This window comes from Styela clava, chromosome 6 (assembly GCF_964204865.1).
Source record: "Styela clava chromosome 6, kaStyClav1.hap1.2, whole genome shotgun sequence".
NCBI classification, from domain to species: Eukaryota; Metazoa; Chordata; class Ascidiacea; order Stolidobranchia; family Styelidae; genus Styela; species Styela clava.
The window spans coordinates 9,376,603-9,396,451 of record NC_135255.1 but is presented as its reverse complement, the minus strand read 5'-3'; positions in this window follow the sequence as shown (position 1 = coordinate 9,396,451).

Here is a 19,849-nt window from a genome sequence, read left to right as displayed (position 1 = left end):
AGAATTTTGAGAAATGTAGAAATATTGCAATTTATCCCATTTTTCTTCAAAAATACCTCCTTCTTCATGTACTTTGCGTTCTATTTAATCCTGGATTTTTTTTTTCAAGTATTCTTTTGCTAGCTTGGGGTGTATCCATAATTGGGTCATATTGCAAACAAAAAAAAATTTAATTTTCCAAAACTACTTTCAGTAAATTGCCGTTTTCTGTGTGAAACTTCCTGCCCGCGGGCCGCAAGTTTGACACCCCTGGATACAGCATATTCGTTTTATGAATTTTATGAATAAGCATATTCGTTTTATGATTTATGCTTCCGAACTTGCACTGGAAATTTTTTTTTCTCTTGGCTTATCTATTTACAATGCAATATATTTCATTAGGAGATAATTTTTATATAAATATTATTTTTGGCCTATAGGGTGATTCAAGGCACTTTGAAGACAAGAAGGCTTATTATTTTCTTCCGCCTCAGCCAAAACTGAAGAAAACAACATTAAATATTTCGAATTTAGGTTATGTGAAATGCGGGATTTCCCCAAGAACGGGTTTTTGTGGAAAATTGGTATATAAAACATGTAACATTAATATTCGACTGGGACAAGTTATAGGATGCCATTTCATGTCGCAGAAAAATGTAGCTTCTTTAGTCATTTTGCCTTGTTGTAGTGTGAAAACTGTCTGTCTCCACTATTCTGATTGCAATATCAACATGAAGGTTTAGAAAAGTCACTTTGTACACCCAAAAACAAAAATATATTATTCAAAATCTGCAATTACTGGCCCCTTGAACTGGTCATGCTCGAAACAAGTTCTCGATATTTGTTATTTCAACAGTTTTTTAGCATAAAGAAATAAACGCCAGTCATTGATGATGCCTAGGGCCCTAAATAGCATTCAAGAAAGGAGTTTTAGAATGTGACAGAATCAGCGTAAATTCTTTCTGGAAAAGAAAGTCTTTGTTTTCGTTGCTTAGTGATTCCGACAAATATGGTTAATTGCACTGTTTGCATGCGCAAAGGACTAAAAAAGAACTGAATTTTGAACGATGAATGCGACATTGAATTGGAATCAACAACTGTTCCCGGCCTAATATTTATGTCAATGTTGCATTAAAAATTTGCCTTTTTGACACACTATCGCGCATAATTGGATTGTAAACATACTTACCAATGACAGTACAATGAGCGAAAAATGGGTGACTGACTGCACATGAGGACTTATTACCAAAATAGACGTGGACTATCTTTGGAAATTTAGAAGAAAACATCTTTTTTATTTATTTCAAGTTTATTTGGTTGCCAAAATAATATTTAGCATTATTTAACAAAGCTGGAAACAAAAAATTTCCACACCACACACCACACAAAACTTCAAGGTGAAAAAAAAATTTCATGGAGCCCACAAAAAGTTTTGATATAAATAAAATCAATAGCCTCCTAGCAACAACACCAATGTTTAACGACTGAATTTGAAAGTAATCGGAATAGTAGTTAAAAAGAAAAGCACTTGTTTACACTAACAATGCTAACAACAACAAGAAGAATACTATCAAAAACATTGAAAAAAAAACGATCCATAGGTCCACTTTGTGTCCAATGATGTCTTAAAATATCTTCAGAACAACAATACAATATAAAAAATAAATAACCTAGCAACGAAAATAGTACCGAATAAAGAATTTTCATATTTATCACGAGAAAGGAAAGCATAATTATTCGAAGGGTATTCATATGGATCACCATTCTAGGTCGAATGCGGAAGTTGGCAGCCAGTTTATTTTTTTTTATATGATTAAACTCGAATAGTGAGGTTTTCAGGTTGCTGACGTGAATTCCGGCAAGATGGAATACTGGAATGTCAATACTTATCAGACAGTAACTCCATTGTTGCTCAAGTAGATTTTAGAGTAAAATAGTTGGAATTTTTGACGAAAATATTTGTTTATCTTCTCCAATTTCTGCCAAATTGGCCTGTAATATTGACGATGACTACTCAGATATTAAACATTGTATTTGATGAGAAAGGCCGATTTATTTTCATAGTACACATCTTTAGAAAGGTACCATCACGATATAGCGACAATGCAACAACTATTAGGCAATCACACTCATAACACATTATTTAACTTCTTACTTATTGCCTCTTAAATTATTTTATATAAAGTCGATTATGATGAACCCTTTTTGAGTCATACAGGGTCGGAACCGTTATAAGGCGGCTCCTTGCAATTACTTTCCACATTTTAGTGACATTTCGTCGTTATATTTATCGTGCCTGAAATGGCAAACGAATTTAATTCGTATTAGCTGTCATTGTACTGGTATTGTGGTATTTTACTGTGGTACTTATATTTACTGTGCTATTTTCCATTTTGTATTTATCTTTATTTTTTAATTTGTTCGTGTCATTCGATATCGACCTTAACAAGCAGGAGTAATGAACGAATCGAAATGAATGAAAGTTTGCAGCGCGATAAGTAATAGCGACAAAAAAGGATTCAAACATAAAATGAACATCTGTTTCATTCATAATCCTGAACAGTAGACACCGCTTTATGTTGGCAAAACATGTTATGAATGTTATCTCGGAAATCAAAGTATCGTTTCATTCGATCAAAAACAGAGCGTGTCTAATATAAGCTTAGTATATATATGCCTATTTATGGCTATATTGTCCACAACAATCATGTACACAATTGCATGCAATTTTTTTCAAATTTAACACGACATTGGAATTATGAAAATGCACAAGTTTCTAATTATATTTAGAATCTCTTTATCATTAACAATTCCGCCCTGCCATTCACGATATCTAAACGGAAGCCTCAAAACCATTTTTTTTAACGCAAATTAGGTTGCATCTCACCAGTTGTCAAACGCCTTTGATATATTATAGATTATAATGTGATTACTATTATCAAACAAAACGTTAGGAGAATTGTTAATGCTTGACAGGCGGTGAAACTCGATAAAATCTATAATACTGACATTCATTTGTTTTAGATTCTTGTAACGTCAATCACACACGAGCCATACATATTGACTATATAAAAATACACTTATTTCTGAGGCATATGCTCGTATTTGCTTAGTCTGTGAAAGACTTAAATTATGACTGTTTTGTTCAAAAATTACTTTTTGACACAAGAATGACCTCGCCCTTCTGTATCGCTTTACAAGACCGTCTGAGCCTAATTTTGTTTTGATAGGTTGTGCAGTTGGCAGCCGAAGCGTAGACGATTAGATAGCAGTTCAATTACCTTCTGTTTGCGGCCCTAAAATAACATCCCCAAGGCGGCGATGATCCGAAAAATAAAGGATAATTGCATTCGGTAAGAGAATTATAAGATGGTATCTTCGCCAGAACACACAATTTAATAGCTTCTTCGAACTTCGCGTAATTTTTTTTAACCTCGTACGTAAGTAAAGTTTTTATACATCGTTTTATCTATGCAAGCAGTTGTAATACACTAAATAAAAACTATGGCTGTGACTTTTATGAAGGATGTATTTGAAAAATTTGAAAGTTTTTGTATCTTTAATTATCATGTAATTCAATTATTTGGCACGCTTATCTATAGGTATTCGTGAATGTGCGAATGAAAATAATTTTGTAATAAATTTAGTGTATAATTTTGTGCAATTTTGAAATAATGTAAATCTCATTAGCCGCCCATTATTTGTAAAAGTTGCTAATTGATTTTCAGTTCAATTCACCTTTCCTAATACTAATAAACGCAATGGTATATATATTTGACTCCCCTCAATGCCTACTAATTTTCAAGCAAATATAATTATTATGTTTAGCTAACAAATTTTCATACGCCAACTTTGAAAAATTACCATTGTTTCGCCACACAAAGAGTCGCGGTTGTTAGACGGTGTATTACTATTTGACCTATGAACCCGACGCGGGTTAATGCTTCAATTATAGTCGGCTTGAACAATTCAGATTTCCAGAAAAAAATCTACATTGTTGTGAGGTCGCTATAGAAAATATTTTTATATTAAATAAACTAAAACGCTGTACTTAATTTTTGCGTTTCTAAATAAAGTACGCTGGAAAACGGACCTATTAAATTGATTGTTGAAATTTTTGATGCTCTCTAATCTTTTCGATGTGTAATTTCTTTCGATTAACAGGTGCTCCAACTTACTTTTTCTGTTTTTGTATTCTATAGTAGCGTTGTAATACACACATGAATATATTGTCATGATGTCTCTCCATTTTTCAATTTATTCATGCATGCAACAAAATGCATATAAAACTTTTAAAAGTTGGCGACATCTCAATAAAAATGAGTCACTGTATTTAGGTTCTTAAAATAACTTGAAATTTTGGCGTGGTACTTATAAATAAATAGAATTCAATGATGATATTAAGTGAATTCACAAGTCGGGAAAAGAAAAAACTGAACCAATATAATCAACGACAAAGTGGATTGAGATAAATCAGTAGGATTTATAATTTTTAAAAGAGAATTATGTGGTAATATAATCAGTCACTGTAGATCAAGGCTGCCCAACCCGCGGGACGCATGCGGCCCGCCGAAGTGTTTTTTGCGGCCCGCCCCATAAAGTTTGTAAGCAGACTTAGGTATGTGTCAAGTCTTGCACCCTGGTGGACATCAACGTCATTTTTTTTTCTCGCAAAACTGTGCACTCTGTTCGACAAACTATAAAGATATTGTGCGATCATTGGGAACAAACGCTGAGCGCAAATATAGGAATGAACCTGGAGCCTAAATTTGCAAATTAATTTCATTCTGATTGCTTTCTTTCGTGTCGGCTTTGATCGCCTTCATCGCCAACGTAAAATAAAAAGTCAACAATATCTTGGGTACTGGTCCCCGGACTCGTTGTATTTTTATGTTTGTACTTTTGTTCATGTTATGTTCGCATTAAATAAGATTTTAGAAATGTTGTCACTGCGTATTCGTCAACAATTCTGATTAAATTGACGTAATGGCATTGCTACTAATTAGTCACAAATCAGTATATATCGACTATTCGTTCAGAAATCTTCGTTATGTTACTTCATTAAATACTTGTATTGGTGTTTCAAGTTTTACGAAACGGCCCACTAAAACTTGATATTGCCGCGACATTGACGCACATTATGCTCATTTAAACATTAAAGCAGTATCGTAGCTACTGAAAATGAATGAATAAAAACACTATAACGCAAATATACCACTCAACTTTGACGTGATGCGTGTGTTTCTTCCGTGGTCGCCAAAAAACCGCAAGTGTGTTGTGTGATGATTGATTCTTTGATTCGGTCGCCCCTCTTTGTTATGTCCACGCCCCGTTTACCAGATATTCGAATAGTAAACCGCTATTCTAATATTCGAATATTTTGCCAGCCCTACCCAGTAACCAGTAAGCAATTATTAATTTGATTGATTTCATGTTAATAAACTCGTCTTTTATGTATTATGTAATTACCTACACCAAAATCAGGACTTGGATCTGGTATTAATGTTTGGTACAAACGTTTGCGGCCCGTGACCGATTTTGTCACGTGAAAGTGGCCCGCGAGACGACAAAGGTTGGGCAGGCCTGCTGTAGATCAATAATCAAATAATTTATTGGCCGCCGTTTTCCAATTATAAGATTCAATGTTTTCAAATTTTGAAAATTGAATTCTCGTCATTCGATACTTGACGTTTCATGTTACCTGGTTCAACCTTACTTTCAATTTGGAACGCTTCCGTAACTTACAAACCAAGCAAGATAAGCATTTCGAGGATAATTTTTAAGGTTCTCGTGCCTCATAATATACAGTTCCCCTAATCTGTGCAATATGAGAAGTATACTTAAATATGCATGAGACTCCTATACTAGAAATCTGACTCGAGGTCATGAAGGTCAACAATCAAGTTCAAAAAGACAACGTACTAGTCTACGTTCATAAGATAATAATAATTTAACAATATTTTAGGAAATGATATTTGCGCCACTTCTGTACATCTACTAGTTTTCTATATTGTTTTCAGCACTATGGATTATTGTAATAACCCATAATAATAAATTACGGGCATTGTTTAAAATATTACTTTGTTTTTCTCTCTCGTTCTCTTAACATATTAGATTCTTCACTAATTAAAATATATATTAATTTATTCATAATTTTATACGATGAAATAATATCTCAATTTGTGATAGTGTAAATGGAAAACACTCACAATCTCCCCGAAACGACAGAAAACTTGGGAAGCATTTCTTTCCCCCGCTATTAGAAATTCTCTATGACGTTCTCTACTCAGAAATTTTGCCTGGTCACGCTCCAGGAATAGAAATAAGCGCAAGACGAATTATACAAAGACACTATCTTAAAGCTCAAATAAAATCTTTAATAGCAATAGGAGGAACACATAAGCATTTCATTATCCATCTTCTGTGGTGTCGCTTCTTGTCTTCCAAGTGCCTTGAATCACCCTATAGGCCAAAAATAATATTTATATAAAAATTATCTCCTAATGCAATATATTGCATTGTAAATAGATAACCAGCCCGTTGTTATAATTCTTAAGAACTTCAACTTGAAAATCGTCAGATGCTGCTTTCTCTCAAGATTATTAAATTTTGTCATTGAAATAAAGAATTGTGTGTCACAGTGAGTAGATCATGTAAACACATGGTATGAAAATTAGGTTGAAGTTGTTTGTTATTCTTATAGGTAATCGTTAAGCACATCATGAAGGACATCAACTTTCTATCTAGGCGATCATAATTTCAATTTGAGTATTTGTTATAATTTGCTAAAAAATAACTTCATAACTCTCATAATTTCATGCTCTCTCTCTCAAGTTAATTTTATTGACTTCATGTTCATCTAAAATTCAATTGTCGTTGACAGAAAATCTAAATTTAATAAGCAGTTCTTTTTCTTGTTCTTTTCCAGTTTTCATCCTCCATATTATCTTGACAGCTTCGTATTCGATAACATGTTTGTTCAATTAGGATGTTCCAAACGGTATTTTTATTAACTTATTCTACTTCCTTATTTTTTTAAAATAACTCACCCCAAAGAAATAAACTGTAAAATAAACGTATTTTGCAATGTCATTACCCAAGCTTACTCACTTGTTTTAACATCGATAGCTGCTACATTTTATTGAAAAGTTTCTTCACAGCAATGAAATTTCGAATATGACATGCGTTAATGCGGCGATATTTTATTAATAGTCTATGGCTGCAATTCATTCTATAATACTCAACTTGTACTTAAATCATTTCTAATCGAAATCATTCCTAAGAAGACAAATAAATAAATCCTCAATATATGTTTATTTAGGTTTTGATTATCACTATTGCATGGTTATTAGTCGCTTTGAGCTTGTCATTGACGTGCCTCTAATGGGCTTCTGTGGTTTGACATATTTGTTTTGATAATTTAAGTAGAACACGTTGCGATGCTTCACTATATCTAAGTGACGTATATCTCCCTCATACCATACTTCCATCTCTTAATGAATGCTTCTGAGGTGTTTATAGACACAATTTTTTATTTTTTTTTGCTTGGATTGTTGGGGTTGTATTCACAAACTGAAAACCAAAGGATCAAGAGTTTGCACCTGAAATACTTGTTATACATTTCTACTTATCACACGCGTGGCACGAATGCCAGAATGATAGTACCTGGTAAAACTAAATATATATCCAAATATAGTTGCATTTGGTTTAAATTTTGCACGGGGCATTCCATAGAATTGGTATACAAAAGCCAAATACAAGCAACAGACAAAGGTAAGAGTTGAATAACAATATTTCCGTTTCCGCATTACATTCAAAATAAGGCAAGTTTGAATAAATAGTTTTTGTTTTAAAATAACTAAATAAACGAGCCAGTATACTTGCGCATATTTTTTCCCCGCGCCGTACAAATGGAAGAGGCAAACACGCAAATACGAGAGAGTTGTTCACATTGAAAAGAAAATGGCGATGTTGGCGCGACGTCGACGTTAAATCACGACGTTGCCGATAAGGTTACATTAACTAAATTTTAAAACAATAACCGGTCTAGTTAGATGCAAATCGAACACTAACTCGTTTTTTACTTTGATTTACATTGAAATATATGTATCTATGCAGGGTGGCTTCGAGCTTTCCTAACGTAAATTTCTTTGAACAAAGTTAGATTTCCTCAGTCTAGCAGTTCACAACAATGATGATGATCTACTCAACATATTCGTTTTTGATCATGATACAGTATTCTTGAACTCAGTACATACGAATACATTAACACAAGTGCAGGGAAGATAGAAAAGTAGTTAGATATACGCTACTACAGGCAATCTGATATATGTATGATTCAAATACAAATAAAACACAAATATTATCATTGATATAATTGGTATACTTAGCGTAATGACAAGGTATTTATTAAGCGCTGGTAAACGTGAGGATACAAATTAAACCTTGGAAGGTAGAGTGGATTTGTGATGACATGCTTTGCATTTACTATCGGTGGTGAAATGTAGCAAATAAACGAAGCGAATATATATGTCATATACAAAATTGAAATTACGTCCAATGCAATTGTTATATTTTGTCCAAACCCTCATGCCATACTAGGGAAACTCTGGCCTCCGTACAGGAAGAACAATGCCGGTAAAATGAACATTCTCAATTTTCCCATTGTGCGAGTGTCCTGTGAATTTCTGAACATTTCTTCTTCCTAAAATAGTCAACAAAGAACATAGCTTCAACGCCACGCTCCCTTAAATCTACAGTATTTTGAATTCGATTAAAATGTAGTTTAACACTTGTAAATTCATAATATGTCTGTTTCAAACGACCGAAAATAAATTTCGAGTCACAAAAAGTGAGGACATAATTTATAATTGTATTGACGTTGTAAAACCGAACCGTTATCACTTCATCTCATAAGTACAAAATTACTTAAGGACAGTAGCAATTTTAGAGGCTCAGTTTCGAGTAACATTAGACAGGTTATAATCATATTGTAATCTAGCTTGTCCTTTATAAAAATAAGAAAACAACAGCCGTTTTAAAACAGCAGCCCAACATCCTCGACTTAAATGGATTGTTGCCAGTCAGATAAAAATCTACGAAAGTGTCATTCGGAGTTTATTGTAAAGTGATCCAAGTAGTCTGAAGGGAAAATGATGCTCCGGATAATTTAAGACTCGGATAAGGAGTATCCTGAACTTTACCGTTGACTCTACCGTTGAATTTATCTAGCGCCAACCCATCTCAATTTACATTTGTATGGTTTTTGGTCAATTACATGTTGCACAACAATATAGAAGTAAATTGTACTTTAAGCGGGTATCTGACCTTCATAATCATTTGAATCATCACTATAGGAGTACGTTTTGTTCCGCATATTGAAAACATATCTCCTATAAATTAGCCAATGTGATAAATTTATGAATTTAAATAACAGAACGAAATTTGTTCCGAAGGATTTTCGGAATTATCGACTTCTTTTTGCCATAAAACCCCATTAATTGTTTTTATTATCATCGAGGTCTCAACATAACCCTTATGTCTCCTAGAAAATTAAATAAGGCTACCTCGCGTGTGGTGTTGCATTATACCGGGTTAAGTTTTCGGTTAAATAAAATATCGGGATACAACACGGGCGTTGAATTTGACCTTTGTTGTGTCGGCAGACCCATCAAAATTTAATGAAAAAACAATTTTACCGTTTCGATACTTCTGTGCTCCCTTTGATCTTTGACGGTCGACACAATCTCGTTAGAGTTGAAGAGTTTATACGTATTTCTTTCTGACCGTCCATATACTCTCAAAAGAATGGTTGACATTGTTTGCATATTGTTGTACATTGCTACTGAACTTCTTTAAAATGCATAACGCGGTGCACGAGCGGTCTTTTGACCAGCCAAATCATGTTTGAAGTCTGTGCACAGTCCAGTTAGATCATGTGATTCCCTATCCATTCGAACGATAAAACCCAAGTGTAATAGGCCCAATACTCAACTGAATGGTATCAATAAACTCTAACTGACGTTATTCCCATGAAACTGGACAGATATAATTAAGTGATCAGTATGGATAACTTTTGTGGAGAAATAATGTCGTAGACCGAACAATGTTATCAAAGAGATTTTGGGGTTTTGCAGGCTCGGGTTGATTCTTCACCATTTTAAAATCAACTTCGGACCTATCACGGCTCAACTAAATAAAGATTAGAAAGGTATTTACCAAGTTTCCTGTATTGAATAATATATTAACGGAATATATGTATTTATTATGAAGCTTTGGTTAAAATTCGCAACGAATATCAAAACCTTTGGGGATAGCTTCTTGATATTTGACTAAATTTCCCAAACCATTAGTCATATCAGCAACGATAATAAAAGTACTACTACTATAAAGTTTCACCTGCACTTTACATTAGTATGAAGACCGAAAGTGTCATAGATTTGTAGAAACTTTTGAGCCATAAAACTTGGCAAATTACGAATTCTTCTTCAAATCTAGAAATTTATGTCAAACTTCTATTATTCATTTCAGCGAGCAACCTATTGGTGTCTTCACAGTTATGCTATACTGTAAATCTGGAATAATTGTACAGCAAGTAAGTGCTACAGCAAGTCTTTGGTATGGTAACTTGAACAGCACTTTATGCTTTTGTCGGCTTCACACGTAATATTGCATCAGTCCAAACGTGAGGTCATAGATATTCGATCCACGTAGTTGTCAAACCCACAAAAATGATGATTTAGTCCGCGACAAGCATGAATCGATCGATTTGGAAAAATACAGAATAGTTATCATTCTTGGATAATATGATAGGTTCGAGGCTCGAAAATATGAGTTCTTTATTTAATCCGTTTATACGCAATCGATTACAGGCTATCATCCCTTTATAGCTCATGATTAGCAGGATAAATGTCGTTATAAATTCCTTCATTTTGGATGTTTCATCAACAGTCGAACGAACTCATAAATACAGAATGTTTTAAAGTAAACCCAACGACCCATAAATACAGCTGAACCTAACGTACAAACAGATTCGCTTTCAATTGCCATTTTGCGGCGTTTGAAGCGAAATTTTCGCTGAGAGCGAACGCGAAATTAGGTATTGCAACTAACACGATATTTTACCATAATAAACATGTTATGCATGTGCTTTCAGTGGAAGTCTGGAGAGAGAACAGTGTAATGCGTATAACAGTCCTCGTAAAACAACAATAAATTACGCCGAGAGAACAATTGGATATGTATTTGTTGGTCGGGATTGCTATTTATTCTTATTGACAGTATCAGCTTACGCTAAAAATCAGGTGAACGCACACTACTTACGAGACGTTAACGTTTTTTTGTTTACGGTCGGTTAACGACTATCAGACGAAATTGTAAGAAGACAAAATTAAAAATGATTTGTCTTCACCTAAATGTTTTGGGTCAAAGGTTGCTAATAAAAGTAAAAGTAGCAAACTACTCTACATGTTGTCATAGCAATTCATTTGTAAGCAATTTACGAATCCATGATCACTATGTTTGACTAAGAACAGATGACAGTATATCACAAAAAGTTGTCGAATATAAATTGTATTTACATATGTTTATATAATAGAATCAGCGATATATAATTTTTTCATCGCAACACACACAAGCTTGCTTCCTCCAATATTTAACGCAAGCCCGTTTTTTCCTTGCCAGATTATAAGAGTTTGAATACATGAAAACCGCTTGTTCGGGTAGTTATTTAGCCAGACTAGAGTCTTGTTATTACCAAAAATATATAAAATGCGAAAAACAGTTAACGAATGTCGCATATGATGTCATAATTTAATGTCATCGTTTCATACGACGATGGATAATTTCACGCTATCTTGTTTATTAGCAAACGAAATAACGGCGCCACAAAAGGATATAGAGCAATGTGTGGATGCCCCAATCAGGAAAATATTGTTTTTGTAAATACAGTCAGTGCCTCGCTCCACTTTACTTTTTTATTAGAATAAAACACAGCCACAAAATATTCTGAAATTCAAGTCAGTGCTCCATTAATTAACTTGCCTAGAAAAATTATCATCCTAGACTACGTCGAGGTATCTTGGTCATTAGGTAAATGCAACCTGCCCGAATGTGTTTTCAGACGGAATTAAACACCACCAAGTAGATTGGCTTCAAAATTGCCATAATTTTTTTCCTAACTTGTTCCAGCAAAGTTAACTCTTTGAACTCTGACGGCTCTGAGCGAAGTTACTCGCTCACCCTGAAGGTTCGCGGCGCCGTATTGGTAGAACAATAAAATAAGTCTAAATACTGGCTATTTGGCACGCTTGTAACTTTTTACCAATTATAGGTAGCACGTTGTGAGACATTTCAATCGGAAGGAAATTTTATCGTGCATTCAGAATGTATTTTCCATTTTGAAATACATTTTGTCAAAATTAATAAAATTGACCCTAATCTAACAGTCATTTTTCTGCATGTATGTGAGTTTTGGCTTGAAATTTTGTTAGTTTGGTACAAAATATACTGCCAATATTTGATGTTCATAAAGAGTTTTTTATAAGCTTTTTGTTGATATTCGAATTACTATTGTGGCTGCCATATAACCAATTTTATATTTAAATATTTAATTGTGTATCATTGTGTCGGGTGAACAACATCGATAAGCGACCATGACGCACTGATTACGCAGCTACGCAAAAGCCGATCACGTGACTACCGTCATGAAGATGTTGATAAGTACGTTCGAAACGTATTGCGTGGCGAAATGCGCAAGATAACTTTCACGACGACGTTCTCAGCGGAACATCGGTCGCCGAGTTTCGATATGATATTAACCCTGTATGGATTGAAGTACCGACGTCGAGTAATGCGTGCAGTAATAGCGAAGTGAAGTTAATATCGTCATATAAAATTTCACGTGGAAAATGTTTTATTCGCCCATGAGTATTTGTTCAAATATCAACCAAAATAAGTACTTGCCTGCTCTGCAGATCAAAATATCTGATTTTACGAATGTTAGGCGAAGCAAGTGGATGGAATAATATCTGAGAGCACTAATAATGCAGAAAGAGCAACTCTTATTCCAACAAGATCATATGCGTCGCCAGAACTAGATACCCCACCGCAAAACGCCAGTTCTAATAATAGATGCGTCGTATGCAGCAAAATTTACATTATTGCCAAAAAATCAATCCAGCTGCTAAAGACAAAGCGTTGCTGAAACGATGCGAGACAGTATATAAGTACAAATACTGTAATGAGTACCTATGTATAGGTAACGAAACCAACAACCATTGGTATAACTGGCACAACAAAGTGCAATATTGGATTTAGTCTGCCTAATATTTTCATGTTCTTCATTGTTCCGGGCACAACGAAGTGCAATATTCAATTTAAAATTTTTAGCAAGCAGTCTTTTATGTACATACATTTTTCATGGTCTTTATTGTTCCGTTATCCGCTAATAAAATCACAATCTTGTTTATATTGCTCACAACTTAATGGGGCTTGAGCGGGCAGTCAAAGTCAAATCGTAGTGCGAATTTTGAATGCGTAGCATCGGGTTAATTAATTACTTCCTGCGGACATTTAAATAATAACATCTCGACGTAACGTTATTGCGGATATCGTCACGTTTAGTTGCATTTGCGTAATATGCGTAAAGTTGTGCGTGACGAGACGTTGCCTCTCTTCAATGAGAACATCAATTTGACGCAGCGTCGCTGTTAAATCTACAGATAATCTAATATATTTGGTCATAAAATTTGAATGGCTCATCGTAAAATCGTTTTGGATACGTATATAAAAAGCTATTCAAATTCTCCACATATATTGCCGATTGAATATGTGGCTATTTAGGCAAGAAGTCGAAATTCTTTATATTAAATATTTGTTATCATACAATAATTTCATACGCACTTTCAAATTGCCAATTTTACTGAAACATCGTATATTAGAGCACCGATCATCACAATATAATTAGTCCCAATAACAAGCTTTCATGCAATATAAAATTTATTTAAATACTCATTGTGGTTCTTGAGATACGAGATCATAAAGTTGATTCCCTCCGACACGAAAAACAAGCCGGTAAACCGGCTTGCCGGGGCACAGAGCGTACTCAAACAAGCCGGTAAACCGGCTTGCCGGGTTCAAGCGGTTAAACTTTTAAGCTATTATCCACGCGTCGAATGCCGGCAGTCAATGTTTCGCAGCTGTCCGTCGTTCAAGTTGACAAAACATGTTTTCATGTTATCAGCGGAATCTCAAAGGAGCCGAACATAAGCAGCTAATAGAAAACAACAGAAATGATTCCGTAATTTTATAGTACAGTACGAAGTAATTGCGAGCTGTTTGTAATCGAATGTTATAGTTCAATCCTGAATATGTGTTGCACGTAACATGAATTAAACCGCAGCTACCTCACAGACTACTGGCACTCTAAACTGGTTTACACTAAACAGACATCATTTGGTTAATGCGCATATTATATTACTTCAAAACTTTTCATGGAATTAGCCGAATAAGGCTTGCAGCAAAATTCCGTTCTAACCGTTTATAATTTTGTAACGTTTCTAGTTATTTAAACACAAATTTTATACGGTAGCTGTTTGTGGCTCGCTAAGATTATGAACACTTGATTTCCAGCATTTATCGATGCCGTTTCATTGATTTTCAAATTATTTTGATTGTTATTATCTATACTTAATTAGATGGTATGTGTCGTATTGTATAACAAACGAGTTATAACCAATTTATTTGCACAGGTATGTGAATAAGAATAGAATCAGGCGCTTCACTAACACATACACCCCGCCAAATCGGTCAGACATTCTTACTTATATGTGAATGGGTATCACTTGTTGTGCTCTACAAAAATCCAATTTCGTTTACGGGAATTAAGTGAAAATAATCAACTAATATATTATGAACAAGTTAAAGACAACGGAAAGAAATTGACAACCAGTGGGCTAAACTAAATTCACATTGAGGTGTTTTGAAGGGGTTACCTTGAACATGAACAAGAAATGGCAGTGGCGTGCGAAATCGAACATCCGAACCAGGCTTGCATGTTTTTAATCATATATTCATTGATATGCAGTTATACAATGAAATACAATTTACTCGATACATACTAGAAGACACGAAAGATGGACCCCTAGGATTGGATAATTCTGCTTTTATCAACTTCCTGAACATTTTATTCTTTCCAAGTTCCACCATCATGAAATTCTCTATTCCATCATATATATATAGATTTCATTTTTCCAATCGATTCCTTTCTCCTTATATTTTGACACATCAATGAACTTAGTGATAATATCGAGTTACACAAAGTACGGAGACTAATATATATTTTGATAGCAGATGCAGACGGCAGTTGAGAATATGATTACACCCATTTGTATTTCTAGTGAACACATGCGGTCTTAAACTAACAACCCGAAGCAGTCTAGGAGCAAGGGAGTAGTCATGAATAGTGAAGTAATTGATCGCTAAGAATATTATCCGATTTTATCTTTCCGAAACGCATTTTTTCAGTGATTTCATCTTCATCAGGTATCATACAAAAATTTAAAAAAAACACAAGAATTTTTAGATATTTCGCAGTATTTTTGTTTTTAAACAGAAAGTAATACATATAGACTCAAATGTTTGCATCACGCTGACTCATAAGAGATTATTTCAGAATGTACCTTGACTCGAACAAATAGTTGTTATATATACCTGATAACCATCATCACTCCAGATCGTGGATAAATCCAGTTGTTTAACTAGGATCCGAAGTACATCTTTTGGTTTATCTCAATTTTATTTTGGTGATCAACAAATTAGTTTTAAGAATGTATATTTTTAGGTAAATCTTTTTTTTTTGGTCACGTTACTGTAATCGAATTATGTGACCGGAAATTATGTAAATTATTAAAACAACAAACTACAATGAATTTAAAAAATAATTAATTGACGATGCATTAACCCGATAATGTTCACCTAAAAAGAGTTCCGAATTCCCCGCATTTTACGATTATTTGAAATATGTGAATTTTATTAGCAAACGCCTTCAATATTAATAGTTATGATATGCTTTTATGATTTAATTCAAAGGAACTTGTGAAGGTGTTTCGGTGATCCAGTTTTGACGGTTTTTCACTTTACATGTTGGTCGATAAAAAAATAATTGATTATTTAAATTTTTTCTCGTGAGCCACTGATAATCAAAAGGCGATGACCTATGCATCAACTACAAATTATTTTATCACATAAATCAAATAAAAAGGTCATACAAATCAAAAATTCACATCAATTATAGGGCTCAACATTGCATTTTAATTAACACCAAAATGGAATATTTTTTCTGTACTTCATATGGTTTTCCTAATCCCCAAAGAAATTGAAATGTGTCACTAATACCGATGATAAATTATCCCGTGTCGGTCAAAACGCCAAGACTTGTGTAACATTATCTATTTAACTACTTTATCTGCATTAAATTACATGTTCGACATAGTTGTTACTTGTGTAATACACGCGATCCTCAATACTATTGCATTGTGTTTTCTAGACTCATATTTCTTTAAACATTGTTCTTATTCTGAACAAGTGAATACGTGTAATAAGAGAAGCAGTGTGGCCTGTATTTGAACTTGGAGGAATATGTTCATTTCATTGGTTTTGTCAAGAAAAATGACTCTGCTTTGTCTGTCATTTCCTATGAAGTGCCAATTTTTATTAAAAAATGAAAAAGATTGTCATGGAGAACACTTTCTTTATACAATCAGGTCACAAAATTGCGTTTCCAAAGCTTGGAAATTTTTTTTTAGATATCGGCGTATAATTTGAATAATTGCCTTTAATTATTCATGATTTTGAAATGATTGAAAAAGGCTAATCATAAGTAGGATTGTTGATATCTTTATATCGTCATATCATCAACATCGAAAATTCAATCAAGTAAAACATAAGAGCAGAGTGCAGTGAATTCATTTCTAAGATCACATTAAAACTTTAGAGGTAAGAATATAATTTCCCATTTGTAATCAAATTTGTTAGAACTCAAACCTCAGGCTTTGTTATATTTGTAATAAAATATTAAATGCAGTGTTAAATGTAATAATAAAATACTTTAACATTTCAATAGTTATACAAAGTTTTCAAGGTATCTCCACTAAATGTTTCCACGATTACCACAACATCAAGATTTATTTACTAAAACAATAAAGATCTCATGCACTTGAAGCGACTTTCTCATTTAGTCATAATTTCCCAAGAAAATCTAAATTATTAAGTATCTGCATATTTCATGTCATGCACTTTTCAACCAGTTTTGTGGCAAATACATTGAGTCTAGATCAAAGCTTCGTCTGTACAACGGTAGGCAGGTTTGACGCCTTATTTGAAAGGTTCAATTTGAAAATTGCTTCTTGGTATGAATGATTAATGAAGCAAATGAAGTAAATATTAGTCATATTTTGGCCAGAGTTTATTTTTTCAAACTTAAAATTTATTATCTGATTATGGGATGAAAATTATAACGAAATTAAAAATTTAAAACGTCTGTTGCCACAACGGTTTATGATGGTACAGTTTTTGTTTTCCAGCACAATCTGTGGGTGCTACTTAGGCGAAGTAAACTATATGTACTCTTTTTTCAGATTGTTGATGACGATTGTCTAAAGACTTTGATCAGTATTAAAATTAAAATTGTTTTTGAAGCATTGAAACTTATTATGATTTAAAATAGCAAACCCTGCTTGCGACTATTTCGTGCAATTTATAAATGTAATAGGTTTTGTCTCTCTGTCTCAATTATACGGAACTGCACAAACATGATACGCTCCACGCGCCTCAACAACAAGTTTACAGTTATTGAGATATTTCTAGCACATCAGTTATAGAAATTTATTGATATATTGTTATGTTAGTTCAGAGCAATTGCATGTATCTAATTCGTAAATTTTCTCATGAATTCGTGAATAACGAAACGCCGATTTCTAAAACGTGAGGAATTTATAAGGGATTAATGGGTCATTTAAAAGGAGGTCCGCGGTATCAGTGGCACCATGATAAATCCCTTCATATTGAATTGGGATTAAAATATAGAGAAATCGAAAGGCACCCCATGAATGTTAGCTGTAAGAATGAGTACACACTTTGACGTCATTTAACCTATTTAGAAATTTTGTATACATCGTTTCCTTATTACGAAGTGCACTTATTGATTATACTTGATGAGGGAATTGAAATAACATGGACATCAAAGTTATTTTGACATTTTTATGATAGCGTAAAAGAAATACATTATCGGTGGCTTCTACAAGTAGATCTAAGCTTAATTGTAAACAATCAATGGCAGACAGTTGGGTTTGAAGGCTCCTACAGTTTTCCACTTGACAAGAAAAAGCCCACTTCCAAGATATCCCTGCGTAGATAATAAGTAATCTAAAATTTAATCTCAAATATATCGGTATACAAACTTAGAAAAAAAAACATAACCAAACTCATACTCAATGGCTCCTATTCTATGTAATGCACCAAACAAATCCCATAATATACTATTAAATCGCTAGCATTCCCAAAGTGAATGAATTTGAATTAATGTCGCCTGACACATTCATTCCTATACCTATAGTCCTATACGAAAGTTTAATCACCCTAGATTTATAGAAAACACAAGTGTTTAACGAATATTTCATTTACTATTTTCCATGTAGTTTGCAACAGAATGCTCAAATCAGAAAACAATAAACAATGGAAAACGTATATTTATATAAGTTATTTATAATTAATTTATAAATTATTATTCTAAATATCATAAAATTGACTGAATACTACCAGAATGGAAAACCGCAAGTTTTATTACTCTATAAATGATCTTTCGACGACCCTACTTATATGCTAAATATTCATTAATATTTTAAAACGTATTTGCTTCTTCTATCGTGCCGAAACAGACAAAAACACCAAACACAATATTAGCCCGACACGTTGAAGTAAATATTGTTACTGATAAAACTAAGGAGCATGTGCAACAAAAACGTGTAAAAATCATTGAGTATTGGATAATGAAAACACAATATATAAGTAACTATATAGCTTGCAAAACAATGGAAACGAAAAATTATGCATGAAATTGGCTACTCAAATAATAAGAAAAAATATAACCAATTATGACAGACAAATAGGTTTGCCAAATTGAGATGAGATAAAATTTAACCCGAGATTCATTATATTTTGATTGGTTTAATACAACAAACCGGTAAAACGATGAAATTAAAAAAATAATAAAATAAAAAATCAGATAAAATCGGAAATAGTGAAATGATATAAAAAAGTGTGAAAATTATTCATTTTTACAGATATTCCGCTATATTAGTAATATAGATAACTAGCGACAACAACAATCTTTTCCCACTGAAAATTTCGAAGCAATTTGTTGAATAGTTGAATAGAAAAGCATTTTTTTCAAACAACAAGGAAAAGAACTATAACAACAACAACAACAACACCCACGATCAATAGGCGACTTCGTATCCAATAACAACTGATCCGTATCTAGAGGCAAATATCGATATCAAGATTCATCTGAAAACAGTTCTCAGCGAATATTTCGAAGTAAGTTATACTAGTCATAATTACAACTTGCTTAGCACGCTTGCTCAGCCCCATCAGTCAAGAGTCATCAGTGCCCTATAAAAGCTGACGAGTTCGAGAAGCTGCTGCTAGAGACGGGGACATACTATTGTACCATGGGCGTACTCGATATTAGAACCAAATTGTTAGAATTTAAAACAAAAACGTTAATTTTACAATGTCAGACATTGTAAACTATCGGCATAAATCGATTTAGGCCACGTTGTTTTTAAAGATTCCACCCATTTGAAACGTA